The sequence below is a fragment of the Echinops telfairi genome, unplaced genomic scaffold (assembly GCF_000313985.2).
Source record: "Echinops telfairi isolate 266 unplaced genomic scaffold, ASM31398v2 ScPeMD7_2291;HRSCAF=2852, whole genome shotgun sequence".
NCBI classification, from domain to species: Eukaryota; Metazoa; Chordata; class Mammalia; order Afrosoricida; family Tenrecidae; genus Echinops; species Echinops telfairi.
In genome coordinates, this window is record NW_022106189.1 from 17979487 (window position 1) to 17996200 (window position 16714).

The 16714-nt window shown below is 42.6% G+C and overlaps 1 long non-coding RNA gene across 1 annotated transcript; it reads right to left on the minus strand.

The window, feature by feature from the left end:
- Positions 1–6634: 6634 nt before the first annotated feature.
- Positions 6635–13516, minus strand: LOC123522086. Its single transcript, XR_006680383.1, has 3 exons — positions 12298–13516; positions 11836–11888; positions 6635–6914 (listed from the first exon to the last, which is right to left on the minus strand). It is a non-coding gene; the product is annotated as an uncharacterized LOC123522086 (long non-coding RNA).
- Between the last annotated feature and the right edge of the window lie 3198 nt (positions 13517–16714).

The following is a 16714-nucleotide window of genomic DNA, read 5'->3' on the forward strand; positions in this document are numbered from 1 at the left end:
GCACATGCGGTGTCAGAACCCTTGTGTGAGGTACACAGCTGCCAAGTGAACACTGAGGTGCAAGAATGCTGCTCACAAGAGGGTTCAGATCCGAACATCTGCAACAGGAAGTCCAAAAAGCTGGGATGAGCCCCTTCAAGTTGGCAGTATTTGGAGTTCAGGGGCATGTTTAAGTCTTCATTATCACTTGCTACCTTGTTTCCCCAAAAGTAAGACATCTCCCAAAAATAAGACCTACTTACAGTTTTGCCTCTCACTGAAATACAAGGTATCCCCCGAAAATAAGGGTTTGGATTGTTATGATGATGTTCCAGAAGATGATGACATGACTGTCATTGAATAGATGAGTAAACGTACCATAGATTGTTGTCCATGGAAATAATGGTAGTAACAAGAAATCCTTGATACTGTAGGATTCATAGTTTGTCTGGTTATTTTGGTTTGTAATCACAACAACTATCATACCGTATACAGATAATAAATTTCCTTTTTTGTTGTTCAACAATAAATGTGTACCAAAGTCTTCTTCATGGAAAAATAAGACATCCCCTGAAAATAAGACCTAGTACATCCTTGGGAGCAAAAAATACTATAAGACACTGTCTAATTTTGGGGGAACCAAGGTAGTAGCAAGCTCTTTGACCTCTCGGGAACTCATTTTCCTCACCTGAGAAGTAGCCTTCCCTGGCTTTAAAAGCCTGTGACTGAAGTGACCAGTTAATTGTAGCACTGAGTTTGCAAGCCGCTTTGAAGAAGGAAGCCCTTGGGAAAAAATATGGAATTGCCTGCGGGTGTCTCAGCGCTGACATGAGGAGATTCATCATTGAAGCTTCCAGATGACAAGGGGGTTAAAGTAATGCAGCCATAAGCTGGTCAGAAAGCACTGTGTGAAGAAAATATGTATAAACAATTATAGACAAAATTATAAAGTGTCTGGTACTTTAAAAGCACATTCAGAGCAATCACTGCAGAGCCGGGATGTCTAGTAGTAACCAACCTATGATTTGCAGTATTTTCAGAAAAAGAAAAAAGAAAACGTTTTTAAAGAATGGTCTCAAATTGTACTATTTCCTTTTTCTTTTATTTCTTAACTTCAACATAAACAGTATTACAAGATGATTCCCCAAGGCTTTGTCATTATACATACTCAGAGTTTTAAAGCCACCAACCTAATGTTGCTCTTTCATAAAACAATTCACTTGGCTCTCCTCAATAGCAAGGTCATGAGAAGTCTTCAAAAAGTTCATGAAAAATTCGTTATGAAAAAAAAAACCCAAAACAGCTAGATACGGATTTCAACCTCATCTTTTGCCAAAATCCACTAATTTGCAATAACATGTCTGAACAGGATGTACTTTGAAGCACTCAGAAGCAAAGGACATGGGTTTGAAAAAGAGTCCTTATCAGGGCACTGAATTCGGCTAAAATTGAAGCAAGAACAAACATCAAATTTCTGGTGAAGAGAATGTGAAATCACTGATGCTTCACAAAAAGTTTATGAGGACAATGGCCCAAAGAAACCAGCAGTTTATAAATAGACGGCACATTTTAAGTAAGGGACAAGGTGCTGAAGGTGAAGCCTCCCATGACAGACTATCCGCATCAATCTGAAAGGAAACAATCTTGCTCGCACCCTCATCGAAACGGACCAATGATTAACAGCAGGAACAACGGACAGCTGAACTGGTTCTGCTTACACAATTCTGACTGAAAAATTAAAGTTGAGCAAACTTTCTGCTGGAGGGCTGGACAAGAGCAGAGTTTTATGTGTAAATTTTAAATGAGTGGGATTGAGATGTTGAAGCCTTACAAGAGGAGAGAAACAGGATTTTACCAGGAGGACCCTGAAGATACAGCTCAAAGACATGGCTCTCAAGAGGGGGAAGTGGTCCATTCAAAGCAAAACTGGATAGATCAAGAGCAACCTTTTTTTTTTGAATACTTGACGTATTTTGCATGTTGATTTTCTGGAGGGCTAAAGAATGACAGTGTCTACTTATTGTAAGAGGCTTTTGAGAAACTTAGCCTCAGCTTTGGCAGAAAAACTGTACCCTCGTCCTTCACCACCCCAGCAATGCCCCTGCTCATCTTGTCATCCAACAAGGACAAATTTTCCAGTATTTTTATGGAAAATCACTAGGCACCAACTTATAGCCCTGATTTGGCTCCTTCCTCCTTCTGACTACCCCTCCTCCACCTTATCTTTAATAATGTAATACTATTGAAAAGATTGCAGTGGCATGGCCACATTTTCTAGGACCCTCAGTTCCTTAAGGGTAGACTAAGTGACTTGTATGATCACTTACAATGTAAATATCTTGAGTTTGATGGTACTTTTGTTGAGAAATAACTTGTGTACTCTTTGTTTTTATCTTTTATTTCTGATTTTCCCCACTCATTCTTAAAGTCCTCTCATATAGTTGAGAATATTGCAACCATGTTATATATTAAAAATCCTAAATATCTAAGTTGTTATTGTTGTTTATCATCACATTGACCAAATGTATGATTTATGTAAAGAAACAGTGACAGACCTTTATGTTTCCTCCATCCGACAGGCCCTTGGTCACAGAGCTTGACACTTTTGCCTTCCAAAATTGTGTGCACATTAGGACTGGCTCTTAGCTCTCTCACTCTCTTGTACATTTAAGTTAATGAAGCACCAAAATATTTGAATTTTTTATGTTTCTCAAAGTAGTTCCTTAATAAAACTCTCAGCTCTCTATCTAAATTTACAAGTATGTTTATCATGAAATTTTTAATTTATATATGACCTGGCTGTTTTAATTTTGGAATAATTCTAGAAGATTTCAAAGTTCTTTTGTTATTTTCTGCCTACTAACTGAAAACTTCCAAGTATTTTCATCTTACAGGTTGTTGTGCATTTAAGTCAACAGGGGTGTATACCTTATTCCTTATTATCAAATGTTAAGGCAGGAAAATGATGTTTTCTAGTACATACAGAGTAATGGAGCCTCACAGGCTACAGGTTTTACTTTACATTTGGAGGGAAGAATACATATTTTTTTCCACGAAACACATATTTATATTCAAATATTACCGTTTTTGAAAAGCATGTTATTTCTGTTGATTTCCTAAAACATTCTCAAAACTCAACGCCATTGGGTCAATGCTAACCCATAGTGACCCTGGGGGTTTTCAAGACTGTACTGTTCATGGGGTTTTGAAAGCCCAGTCTTTCTCCTGTGGAGCTGTTGGTATTTTTAAACTGCCAGCTATGCAGACCACAGCCCAACACGGAACCACTGCACTGCCAGGGCTCTCTTAGTTGTTTAATATACAGACAATCCCTGGGTTACTTCTGATTTAGTGGCCACACCTACTGGCCCTTTAACGATATGTAAATATGCCCTGACTTTGAAATGACTGACTGAGGAAGCAACACATTCTTCATCTCCGTTTGCTGTATGGGCAGCTTCTGAATCATTCAAAACAGCCTTTGAGCCTCTTCTCGCACTAGTGACTGAAACTCACCAAGCTCACAACCCTGGAGTCCACGCCAGACTCATAGTGATGCTACAGGGCAGGGTAGAACTGCCCTGCGGGTTCCCCGAACTCTTTACAGGAGTCAAAAACCCCATCTCTACACGCTGGTGGCACTGAACTGCTGTCTCTGCAGTCAGCAGCCCAATTTGTAACCACTACACCATGAAGGCTCCTAAAGGCAGGCTAAATGAGAACCGAATGCACCAATTCTGACTTCCCTACAAATTCCACTTTTGGACACTGACATACAGATCTCTTTGTTGCTTTAGCAAAGCCTAGTCAGACAGGTCCTGCCCTGGTTCACTTCCCTATCCCTAGAAGTGGTTTCTCTTGTCTACAGTGAACATGCAGTCAAACGTCCCTGGTCTCGTTTTATTTAAAGCCCGCCCTACTGGAATCTCTCTTCTCCAGAATTCCTAGGGTCCTATGTCCTTGGTGGTGTAGGGGTTACGAGTTGGGCTGTCAATCTCAGTTCGAAACCACCAGCTACTAGCTGCTCCATAGGAGAAGTGGAGCCTTCCTGTTCCTGTAGAGTTAACCCTGGAGACCTATAGGGGCAGTTCAACCTGTTCTTTGGGTTCACTATGAGTTGCTGTTGACTCAATGACAGTAAATGTGTTTCTTGTAATGCATATTCATATTCGTTTCTTAAGTTTCATTTTTTCCCCTGTGCACCCCCACCCACCAGCCAGGTTTAAGAGCTATGGCAACCATGCTAAGATAACAGGGATGTATCCGTCTCCTTTCTTGTTAGATCTTTCATGCCTGAGAATGTGGGATGCCCAAATGCCCACTTCATGAATGAAAGACCACACTGGATATTTTGAAAGTCCGTGTGCACGTCTTATTTCTCAACAAGATCATTTTTCATTTTATTATCTTAAAAAGATTATAATAAGAAGATCACTTTATTATAATAAGCTTGATCCTAGCAGCTCACTAAAAATGTCACATACTTATAATTTTGCTATAAGTTTTGTTAGAAGGATGATCACATCCGAGGCTTCCACAAAAAGAATGGAATCACATCTCATGTGGGGCAGCTCTAGAGTCAGTATGTAGGGTGGAAAATCGGGTTAAAAATAATCCTTGAAAATGTCCAGGGCCATTTCAGGGCCCTCCCCGCTGATGAGCAATATGGTTTTGTGCACAGTCCAGGCCTCATAAGTGTTAGAGTATCATCTTGTCGGAGTTCGGCACAGAGCTTTTCTTCAACAGAGCATCCTGTCAAATAGCTGTGCTTCTAGGGTCCATGTCCAAGAAAAGGGACCTTTCCTTTTTTTCCCAGTAAGTGAATACAGTGGGATCAAACGGATGCTTTGGTAACACTACTGAACATAGCATTCTAAAGATGAGATAATTCTACAGAGGAAAACTGCTATTAAGATAGTGACAAAAGCTAACGTCTATCAATTCTATGTACCACAATATATTCTTGAATGCAAAGTCCCAGAAACAGCCCTGAAAAGTTCCCCTGGATTTCTTCAGCTTTGAATATTTCCCACAACACAATCTACCTTTATTTCTCTGTGTAGGAACTCTTTACCACAATAAGAAACTTTTCTGTTTGTCTCTCTTAAAGTAAGAGCAAGTCCTGGAGTTTTTTTTAAAACTATCTGGCTAGAATGAATGCATTTTTCTAATTATTTAGAAAAGGCAAATTATTCTAATTTTTCTAATTATTTAGAAAAGGCAAAATCATGCACTGACCTAGTTAGAGCAAAAATACTAAACTACAGGTGGCTTCCCTGTCACTTCCAACCAATCTAGTGCTATGTACTTGTCATGTGAGCCCAGCAATTGCATCCCAGAAAAATGAAAATAGTTCACCGAGCAGCCTGTTCATAATCTTTCCAGCCACTTTCTCTGCAACAGTTATACATTGGGAACAACCCTGACCTCCCCACTGGTGAACAGTTACTAATGAAACCGTGCTACATCTATCCCAGGGACTATTCAACAAAAACAAGAAACAAAGTGGGAGTGTTCCCACAGGGCTACATAGCACATGATCCGTATCACAACCGTGCCAGGGCAAAATGATCGGCACGGGGTGGGGGCAGGAGGGAAGTGAGCATGGTGGCTCTAAACAGGTGAACAAGGGACCCTTGGCATGACAGAAATGCCATTTTTTAGGATGTGACCTTGTGCTAGCTACCGTAAGGGGCTACCATTGGAGGACACTGGACAAAGGGCATAATACATCTCTTTGTATGTATTTTAAGAATGGCACTGAAGTAAGTACCTCAAAATAAAGTTTACATTACAAATGTAAAACAGTACAATCCATTTACTTTGCTACATTTAGATCTAAGCTTGAGATTCATTGTGTTTACATTTTTGCAAAATCCATAGTCGTAGTGAAGTTCAAACAGGGTCATTCCCAACAGAACCCTCACAGCACTTTCGACAAGTGTGGTCAGCATCTGTCAATGTCCCTAGCCCCCTCCCTAAGGGCAACCTCTCGTCGAAGGCGCCTTTCCACAGGGTTCACATGGTGGAGGCAGGAGGCCTGCCCATCCCAGAGGAATCAGCTTTCTTACACAGCCCACTGCCACCGAGTCCATTCTGACTGCCAGTGACCTGCAGGACGCAGTCGGTCATGGTTTCTAAGGCTGGAGCTCTTTACAGAAGTAGACTCCCATAGCTTTCTCCTGGGAAGTGGCCGGTGGGTCCAAACCGTTAGCTTTTTGGTTGGCAATCAAATGCTTTGACCCGCTGGGCCCTCAGAGACCCTTCGGCTTCCCAGGGCTATGGGAAAGGCTGCAGCAGGGAAGCTCCCAATGGCAAGGCAACCCATCCTGACTCAGTCTCCTGTGAAAGAACCCATCTCCAACTTCTCTCCTCAAGTCAGAGGCTCAAGCACAAAAGCAGTGCTCTGGGAGGAAGGCTGGCTTTTCCTTATCTAAGTCAGGATTGAGCTTCAAAGAGAGGCTCGGGTCTTTTTTCCTTTCGTACATAGAGGAGTCACATTAGAAAGTGATTTTAAGCCTATTGTCTTGCTTTCAGATTGCCAGAAATTAGTATGATGGAGAAAGGGGGTCTGAGCTTTCTTCAAACACAAGCATCCACTCAGTCCAATAGAGAGAGACATTTCAGAAAGGAAAAAAAAATTCAACATGTGAAATGGATTTCATTTTTCCAATACTTTAATCAAAACACAGAGTGTTTATTTAGCAGCCCTCTCCAGTGATCTGATCATTCTTGATAAGATAGGTGAGTCGGACAGAGCAGAGCCTGCTTCTGTGTGACAGCTCGGGCTTCTGACCGGAAAACGCCACCGTCTCTACATAGGAATGGCCAAACCTACGGAAACCACCTGAGCCCTTGCTGTTTCCACCTCCTCTGCCTCCAGACCGAAGCCGACTGCAGGCGGTCTCGCAGACCCGTGGCGGGATCTAAGGGATCTGAAGGGAAATAGAAAGAAACCCATGAGTTGTTCTGATCATTGTCACCACCTGTCCCTAATCTCTTAGACCTCACCAAAGGCGCTTTGACTTTGCCGGGCTGCTTCATGGCCGGAGAAGACAAATCACGATTCCATTACGCACACCAATGAAAACGGGCACCTTTAGGGGTGTCTTAGTAACTTCGTCCTAGCCGGGAAGCATTTCCCCAAATCGCTTTCTTGAAAACCTTTGTAATCACCCTTGAGCCAGGATGGGCTGAAATTCCAGAAATCCTTCATGCTACTGCATAAACTACCACGTGGGACCCCAAAAGTGGCGGTGGAATTCTGCCATTCATTGAAGTCTTATGGAAAATAGAATGATATGCTCATTTGTTCCTATGTTAAATTGTCATAGGTCAGAGCGCACGTAGTGAAATGAATTTGCTGGGGGTCGTGGGTAAGCGGGCGGGAGCAGGGAGGGAGAGAGGAGGGGAAGGGGGGTAGATTGGTATGTACTGTGGCAAAGTAAATTGTTTATATTATGAGATAAATAAAATACTTTTTTATCCTTTTGAAAAGAAAGGTTTTAATGAACCTCATGCAATGAATTAAATGATTCAAAAATATCTCATATAAATCCCTTCCCTCTAAAGGCGAACAAGGGCTGGATATTTTTCCTAAGGGGAAAATAGTAAAGGGCATAACATTTTAAAAAAAGCTGTACGTATTTTAAAACATTTTCCCCCCAAACCATTTTATGAGGAGCGAATTCAGACTTCACCTCACTCCACAGTTCAATCACATCCAGCAGTATCGTACAAGGACTGCCCAATTGCAAGACATTTTCTTCTTTGAGCTCCCTGATATCAGCTCCCTCTTCCCCCTCCCCCCTGTATCCTCCAGGAACCCTTAATTCCAGCTCCTGTCTCCATAGACTCATCGATCCTGGGTTTCATCCATATTTAAAACTTTCAATTCACAAACAGTTCTACACATATCACACGCAAGTTCAAATTTTAGGAAAGGGTCAGAAGGTACTGATCCTAAAACATTCAGTAGTTCACTCCCAAATTACACAAACACTGACATAAGCATTTTTCTTAGCATAAATTTGCCTGTGGAAAAACATCCATACCCATTAAAAAATTTTTTTTTTCTGAAAGACATAAATAATTCTAAGGATCCGGTATCAACTTAATAAAAAAAAACCCCACCAAATTACAGGTACAATGCGTGGGCCACTGTTGTTTCACTCAGGACAACGGTGCACACCGCAGTGCTCTACGGGTCCAGGTCCTTCCGTGGGCAGGGGGAGTCCTGGGTGGTGGTGGTGCGGGACTGAGAAAGGAAACCATGGGATCCGCAGGACACCAGAACAGCCAGTGCGGAGCACATCTGCATCCGGGCACCTTTGGGGAGTGTCTGGGAGAAAATAAAATGCCAGTTCTGTGATCTAGCAGTCTACCCTTGGTTTCCTTAAAAGATGTGTTTGCACCTCTATTTTATCATGACATTTCCAATGCTAGGCACCCAGAGAAGTAGCACTCCCTACAAAAGCGCCATTTGAAAAAAAATTTTTTTAAATCATAACTCATTTTTAAGTTCGAATCGGATTCCACATATTGCTTTTAATATGCCTTTTATTACTATCAGTTGCCATATATTTAATTAGATCCCCATAAAATTCCAGTTTGACATCTTGCTCAAACCCGCGGTCTTCTGCTGGTTTACGTATTAGCTAGGGAGCAGACGGAAAAGCTTCAGGCTCTCTGGTGGGTTAAAACATAAAGGTCTATACTTCACTTCAAGCATTCTTTCCTGAACAGCCTTATATGTTAGGGTCTGTAAGAAGTGGAGAATTATATTTAAAAGGGGGGAGGAGGGGCTAAAGTCTGACAAAAAAACAACACATGTAACGAAGCCTAGAAAAATCAAGTCTCAAGAAAATGAATCTTCATTCTCAATAAAAGCAATGTGATACCCAGACACTGAGCTGTACCATAAAACATGGCACATTAAATAGCACAATTAAACCGAAATGCCTTCAGACAATTATTATGTCACCTACAAATGAGTGCATAGGTAGTTTTATTTTCATCACCACTGGTTCCAGTGGAAAATCTGTTGAAATTGTGGAAACATTAAGTCAATCAAAGGTAACATCAAGCAGATCAATAGCTGGCCAAAATAAGATTTGACGGGGGTGGGGTGGGGGAGCTAAAATCCAGGTCCAGCTATTGAGACGCTGGCTATCACAAATGGAGTGCTGCCTTCGCCGGTAATTTGCGTATAAAACGCCGCACATCGCTACTGGCTACCTAGCTGCAAAGAAGGAAACGCTTCTTGCTACCAGCTAAGAAGAAAGTCTTTACCATGCCCCTTGAAAAAGCTCATTTTCACATTACTCAGGCTTCATTATGCTAAATCAATATTCGTTTAGTCACTGGGGTTATTGACATATTTTAAAATAAAAGTATACCCTTCAGCTACTGCACTCATTACAGGTAATTTGTCTTGTCAGAGAGCAGGGAATATTATCCTAGTCTTTCAGGGGCTGACAGCCCATGGAAACACCTCCCCATGGTTACAACTGTAAATAATTTTAAGGTAAAATATTGAAAAATCAATGACTGTTTCCTGCAATCTGTCACAAACAAATCAATCATAATCTGTACTGCCAGAGAGTATGATTTGAAGGAGATGGGAGCAGATGTAATTCTTGGCTGGAATCTCTCATTTCAAAATCACTTCACATAATGGTGTCATCATTTAAACACTTAGCAGTCAGTGTGACTGCCACTGTAACATCAGTTGGACACAGCCACAAGGAGGGGGGAGGAGAAAATGCCACCACTATTATGTTAACAAACATTTAATTTCAATGGCTGCAGCATTAGTACGTTTCTGCTGAAAACAGTCTTACCTGCCCCTCTACAGTCAGAATTAATCAATGCTGCGTTTTCCATGTGCTGACGCTTTAGAATACTCAACTTCAGAGCCCCAACACTCAAAATCTTACCACCACCCCGAAACATGCACATCCTTTATTACTGCAGAAAGGAAAATCTTCAGAATTAAAAGAAGAAATATGCTTGGATTCTTTAACCCCAAAATTAGGCTTTTGAAAATGAAAAAGCACAGCCGTAAAATGATCAAAGACCTCATCCAGAATAAAACAGCGAGGGATTCCATTCCATGAGGATCCGGCCACAATTCTGCCTCTATTAACAAAGACAATAAATAAGGCCAGAAATGTCACACTCGAGATCTTGAAGCAGGTTTGAAGGTCTCAGTTGCCCAGATATTAAGTTTTCTACTTTCCTTCTGTTAATAGACACGACACGTTCACGTACACTTCAGATGACTAGCAAGACCTCGTCACATTAGAAATATTCTTGTATCCCATATGCAAGCTGGACGGAGACTGCTATTTTAAATGCTGGGGCCATAAGCCACCCAGGACAGGGAGTGGGCGAGGTGGCCGGCGCTGTCACACAATTGCTCTGCAGTGCGAACTGCGCTCCAACTCAGCACTCGGGATCACCATTTCTCCCTAGATTCTATTTCCATGGCTTCTTTTCTACATAGGGGTAGATTTAGTGATTGAAGATGGGAAGGTTTTTGCCCCTTCCTGTTGTGTTAAACAAAACCACTCTTTAAAGATTGTAGTGTTTGTTTTGTTTTTCCTGGAGGTTCTTGTTTTAAATGTATCACACCGCATATACTCGAGCATAAGCCGACCAGAGTATCAGCCGAGGCACCCAATTTTACCACAAAAAACTACGTTAAAAATGTGCTGAAAAACTCAGCTTATACACGAGTATATGTGGTAGGTTTCTTGAATGGAAGAAATCAATGTTTGTCCCCACATTTCTTACCGGTTCCTAATTTCCTAATTCTATAAGGGGATGTCATGAAGCCCTAGAGAGCACTACTCATATTCATCCACAGATACAATGCACAAAGCAGTCCTTTTTGATAATTAGAAAAGTACATACTTTTTCTCAAATATATATATACACACACACCACTGCATATTGTAAGCATTTCTGAACACTGTGAGGCCGGGTCAGTTGGTCTCTCTCTCTCTCTCTCTCTTCTAGGGGTTTTGATTAAACTGGAATTGTTACTGTGGCAACACAGTATCAGAAGAGAAGTGTGAGTTCCTTATGGATACAAATTGAAACCAATTTCTGATCTTCCAGAATCCTACGATTCTGTAACACCAAAATTAGGTTTTTGAAAATGAAAAAGCACAGCCGTAAAATGATCAAAGACCTCATCCAGAATAAAACAGCGAGGGATTCCATTCCGTGAGGGTCCGGCCACAGCTGCGTAAGCCAGCAGTGAGCCAGTGGAGCCAGAGGAAAAGAAAAATATTACCCCTGGCCTAGCATCAAGAGGAAAATGGAAGGACCTGCCCCAGGGAAAGGACGTCTGTGAGGGCAGTACACTGGCACGGCCCTGGCTGGCCCACCCGGGGCCGTGCCGGTTGTCCACCACGGCGCCTTCCCCTCGGAGCTCTGCTGTGGCTGGTACTGAGCCCGCCTGCCGAGAACACAGGCCCCAGTGAAGGCTACAGGGAACCGAAGGTAAACAAGGACACTGAAGTAGCACACTAAATGTGGGCACAGCTTCGCCACGCACGGCAGTGACATCTCCTAGAACTAACTGTGCAGGACACCGTCGCGGGGCGAATTCTCAGAAAGAAGCTATTTTAAGGACGCTGAGCATGCCTCAATGGTATTTCTCGGCTGCACCCAACGTTGCCCATAGCCCTGGGCAGAGCAGGGAGGCTTCTTGGCTGTGCAGAGAGGAAGCAGAGTTTCCATAGTCCAGACAGAAAAAAGTGCTGTGTGCTGGACAAAGTTCTCAGATGTCACAAAGTCTCAGGATGACAAAGGAGAAACACGTTCGTTTAAAAGGGAGAACATTACCTTCCCAGCATGGGAGTCTTCTCCCCAGGAGCCAGGGCAGTGCATCCAGACTCCTACGGTGAAACACAGCCAGAGTTAGTGTCTTCTTGTACACGACTTCTTTCCATCGCGGAATTATAATGTAATGACCAGTATGCTCATGGATTTTACTCCTGGACGATACATATCTCAAAATATATACTCTTTAGCTATTTCCACTAGAGAACACGGAACACAACCTTTCCCATTAATCAGCCAGGGCCTATTACTGAGGAAAGAATATGGTTTTCTTCTGAAAGAATGGCGGGCACCCCGAATCCCTGTTAGATGTCAAAGGATTATTTGTGTTTGAATACCTTTGAAAACATTTTGATATACAGAAAGCTTGCATCTGAATGATGAATCTTGGCTAGCCACAGAAAGAGAGAGCTCAACAGACACGGACAACAGATAATCAAACTCAACCAATCTCCATCGACTCACACGTTTAGGGTCATCTTGTCTTTGTCCTTCGGAGGGGAAGGAAAGAAAAAAAAGTTCTTCTTGTCTTTTCAACTCAACCACTTTGCAAAGGGTTAAAAGCAAACAGGCCAATGGCTCGGCTTAAAAGGTCCACCCAGAGGGCTCAGAGAGCTCTCTGCTCCATGTCTGTCACCCGAGCCCTGTGCTTTGACTTGTTGTCCTGGGCATACACGAGACACCATGTCTGTAGAATCTACGGGGCAACACAAAGGTGTTCTTTAAACACAATGACATATTAGCCGTGTCAAGCACCCACAGGAGGCTCTACAACGATAGCCCTCTTCTGCGGCATGAGCTCACCGTCACCCCGATGGCCACACAGCCATCTTTTGCCATTTGGTAAAATGTTCTCTCTCACCAAGTCCAGGTCCTTGCTCCGCGTGCCGAGCACAAACGCTCTGCCAAAGGATTTCTGCTCGTGGCTCTGCTGCCCTCCTTGGATTCCTCAGCCCTATTTTGACTAGAAACGACACGTTTCCGAGCACACCTGTCTACTCTCTGTCATCAGGCGTTTGGCATCTATGACTGGGGTGGAATCTCTCGCTAAATTTGTTCTTCAAAGTGGGTAATTGAAATAGGCAAAAGCTGTGATTCTGTGTCGACAGATTGCTTCCTTTAGAATAACACCTCTCTCTCTCTCGATCACATACCAGAATGTTTAGTTTTGAGCTTTAGGAAAAGCCACGAGTATGTGTTTCGTTAGCCAATGATATCTGCAAAAATAAAGTATTTACTGTAATTTCGCAAGGCAAACGTGCTCCGTTGATCGTACCCTCATTTAATGCCATTAGCGAAACATTAATAATCAAATGCCTCAGGTGGAAAGGCTTTACCTTCTGCACTTAGCCCCCATTACTCATCTCAGTGCTGGGGCCAATCTGGCACTACTCCTGTTTTGGGTTCACCCAGCACAGACAGACGCACATCTGTGCAAGCAGACACTTGCCGGAGATGTACTGAGGCAAATTTCGGCCTACACTTGGAGGAAGCCCATAGTTCAGAGGTGAACCCAGCTGAAGCCAGCCACCGTCATTATGGAAGCATCATATTGAATCACCTGCAGAGGAAATGGCAATGGTTTTGTTGAAGGAAACACAGAAGACTCATTAGATACTTTGGGGATATTAGATATGAATATTCAATCTAATTTTCTCCAAGGTATCATTCCATATTATGGAAAATAAACAAAAAAAACTGGATCAAGGTGTGGAATATCATTAGCTATGAAAACGCTAGAAAAATGGGTTACACAAATGACAACTTCAAGAGGAAATTATATTCTTTTCCCCGGAACAAATGTTAAGTGCATTCTTACTAATAAAGACTTAAACTCAAATTACATTAGAATATACCAGTTTTCAATTTTGAAGCTTCTAAGTTAATTTGCCAAGCTAAACTGGTGCTTAGGTATAATATAGCCATAAAAAGGCTGCTGCAGAGTTATGCAGAAATAAGTTGGCAACATCTCACTTCAAGGTAGCACTGTGAGAGCAAACGAGTCATTAGTGAGCAAGAAACCAGAGAGAGCCTAGCCTTTACATGTGTACTGTTGCAGCTACTGTTTTTTTGTTGTTCTTGTTGTTTTTCAGAAAAATTATTCTTGAACAATACTTAAAAAATATACCGAAAAGATGTTAAAAGCACAAGAATCAACACAATGTAGAAACTGAAGTAAAAAAATACCAGGGCATTGAGATACCAACACTCAAATTGGGTCATCTCAGAGTTAAGCCATTATTCAAAAGTGCAATACTGTTTGCATAATCTATTTTGAAGAACAGAGATAATTCACTCAGGAGCGCATTCACTTCCAGCATCAACTGAAGGACACTGAGCATTTTCCTAAGATTTCAATAATGTAAAAATATGTGGCTAATTTTTTTGGTGTTGTTCATTCAAAAGGATCATAAGGAATTAGTTATTATTCCTACTTTATCTCTTTTAACACAGCATATCAAATTTGAAAATCATACATGGCTAACAGCATAAGGGTGCTGCTCTTAGCTGCCAGGAAAAAAAGAAAATTGGTGGGGGAGTTGCGGGGGTGGGGGGGTGGGGGGCACGAGTAAAGCAATTATCTCAAAATGAATGCTCCTGTTTTAGTTTCAGCAAACAAATCCAAATAAATCTTTCTTTGATTCTCGTTCACTATGTCATTCTAACCAGCTAATTACATTGGACGCACGACTGTGCTGTGATTCCACACCTGGCTTCTCAGATCATATGCCTACTGCCTCCTCCACTTTCATTTCCCCTTTCCGCAGTGGGTTTTAATATTAACACACCCCTTAGACACACACTGATGGACAGCTAGTTTCCAGGAAATAATTAGCTCTAGTGGGGTGGGGAGGGGGGACTCTTAATGCAATACATGGGTCAGAGGGCACAGGGTGCTGGCTGAACCAAAGGCGCGGTAACGAAGGGGGCTCTTGCTATGATTGTTTTTGCAGTCAGATATTGGGAGTAGAGGGCCGTCGTCTCCTTCCAGGGGCCACCAAAGCGACGATTCATATCTAGAACCGGATCCTTCGGCTAATAAACGAACGCGCTATGTTTGCTTGCTCACTGTTTGGGAAGAAATAAACATTCTCTTCTTCTTTTTCTGGGAATAACAACAATGCAGTCCACCAACACTGACGCTAAACATTTGATAGTATGAGAAAGAAATTGTGTCCTGCCATTAAAACAATGCGGGGGTCTGTTCCTCTTCCCTCCAAATTAAGTGGCAAACACTTCTGGAACGGCCCTTTTGTATTCCAGTCTTACAGGTATACAGTAAGTATGCCTTTCACTAGATTTATTCTGAACGCCAATGCATGTTTGCATAATAACACACTGCTCCATTGCATGCTTTGCTTTCTAAATTAGCCACCATTGTTTCATAAAGGTAGAGCACGAACAACACACACACACACACACACACACACACACATACACACACACGGGAAAAAAAATAAAAGCCAACACAAGGCATTGCCAAGAAGCCACAAGTAGCATTAGCACATGCCAGAACACTTAACATTAAACTACGATTTCTCTATAAAAGTTCTGTTGCCAAAGAACTCACGAAATCTGGAAGCTCAAAGACAGGTTTCAAGTGCAATTACATTCTCCCCAAACAAAACTGTACAAAAATATGCCACCCTTCTTATGTCACCATTTTATAGACAACATTTTCTCAGGATCTTAATTAAGATAACGATGAACACCTGTGTCAACATTCTCTGGCAAGACAGCCTTATCAATCATAATCCTTTTAAGTACACTCCCAAACTGCGCAGCCACAGGACAGAAGCAAGCTGTGGTCTTCCCTGCTGCAGTGTCTCTCTCCCTAGAAGGATGAGATCTTTAAAACACAGCAGACCTGCTTTTATGAGTCTTTAAAGTTTTAACTGTAAACAGCTCTTACTCTAAACAAACAGAAATGACCTCTTTTGCACTTGATTTAAAGAATGACAACTGAACAGCCAAAACTCGAAGAGCGAGCTAGGTAGCACGCAGCTGGGGAGCTTAGTTTTGAAGCTTGGCAGTTTATGAGTTATGCATCACTGGATCCGTGCAGACACGACAAACCTACACGAACCTTCAGGAAGGTTGAAAAATTGGATTCAAGGAAGTTCCAGGGTAAAAGGAACCAGAGCAAACCACGCTAACAGAAGCTGAAAAGTTGTGAAAAGCAGCAAGAGTCAAGAAGGGGGGTGGGAGTGGGGATGTTTTAGTGATTTGGGGCAGGAGGAAGGGGAACAGCTTCTACCTCTGATGGGGGAGAGCGAGCTTGGGTGACAGAATTGTGAAAGTGCGACCAAGTTAGGAAAAACAGCAGGGATGGGGACACCATTGGCTACTGCCACCAACAAGCTGAACAGCGAAGACCTCGCCTTTACCAGCAAAAATCCGAACGCTTTCTCTCCTATAAAGCCAGGGAGAATCCTTCAGATGTCATCTGATCTCCGCTTGCCTGCAAGTGACCCCTCCTTTTCATATAGTAACACAATTCTATCTCTGATGCCTGGTAGTCGCCGAGGCCGGCCGAGCAGCAGCGCCGTCAGTGTGCAAATAAAGCAGAAAAATAGAGACATCCCTAAGAAATGAGTCTTAAATTTGACGTAGAGCGGAGGTGACAACCACCGCCACAGAACTATAAATCCTCAATGCTTCCGTCTCTTGCAGGAGAGAGAGAGAGAGAGAGAGAGAAAAGAGACGACCCACCCACCCACCCAAAACCAGCCTGAAGGCTCAGAGTGGCAGGAAAACGTAAGGAGGGTGTCTGGGTGACAGACTGGTTCTCGGTGGCACAAACCTTCCAGGCTCCGTTTCAGAAGCCAGCATCCCGGACCCGAGCCGAGGGGGCAAAGTCGCCGCGCGCGGGCCGGGCGGG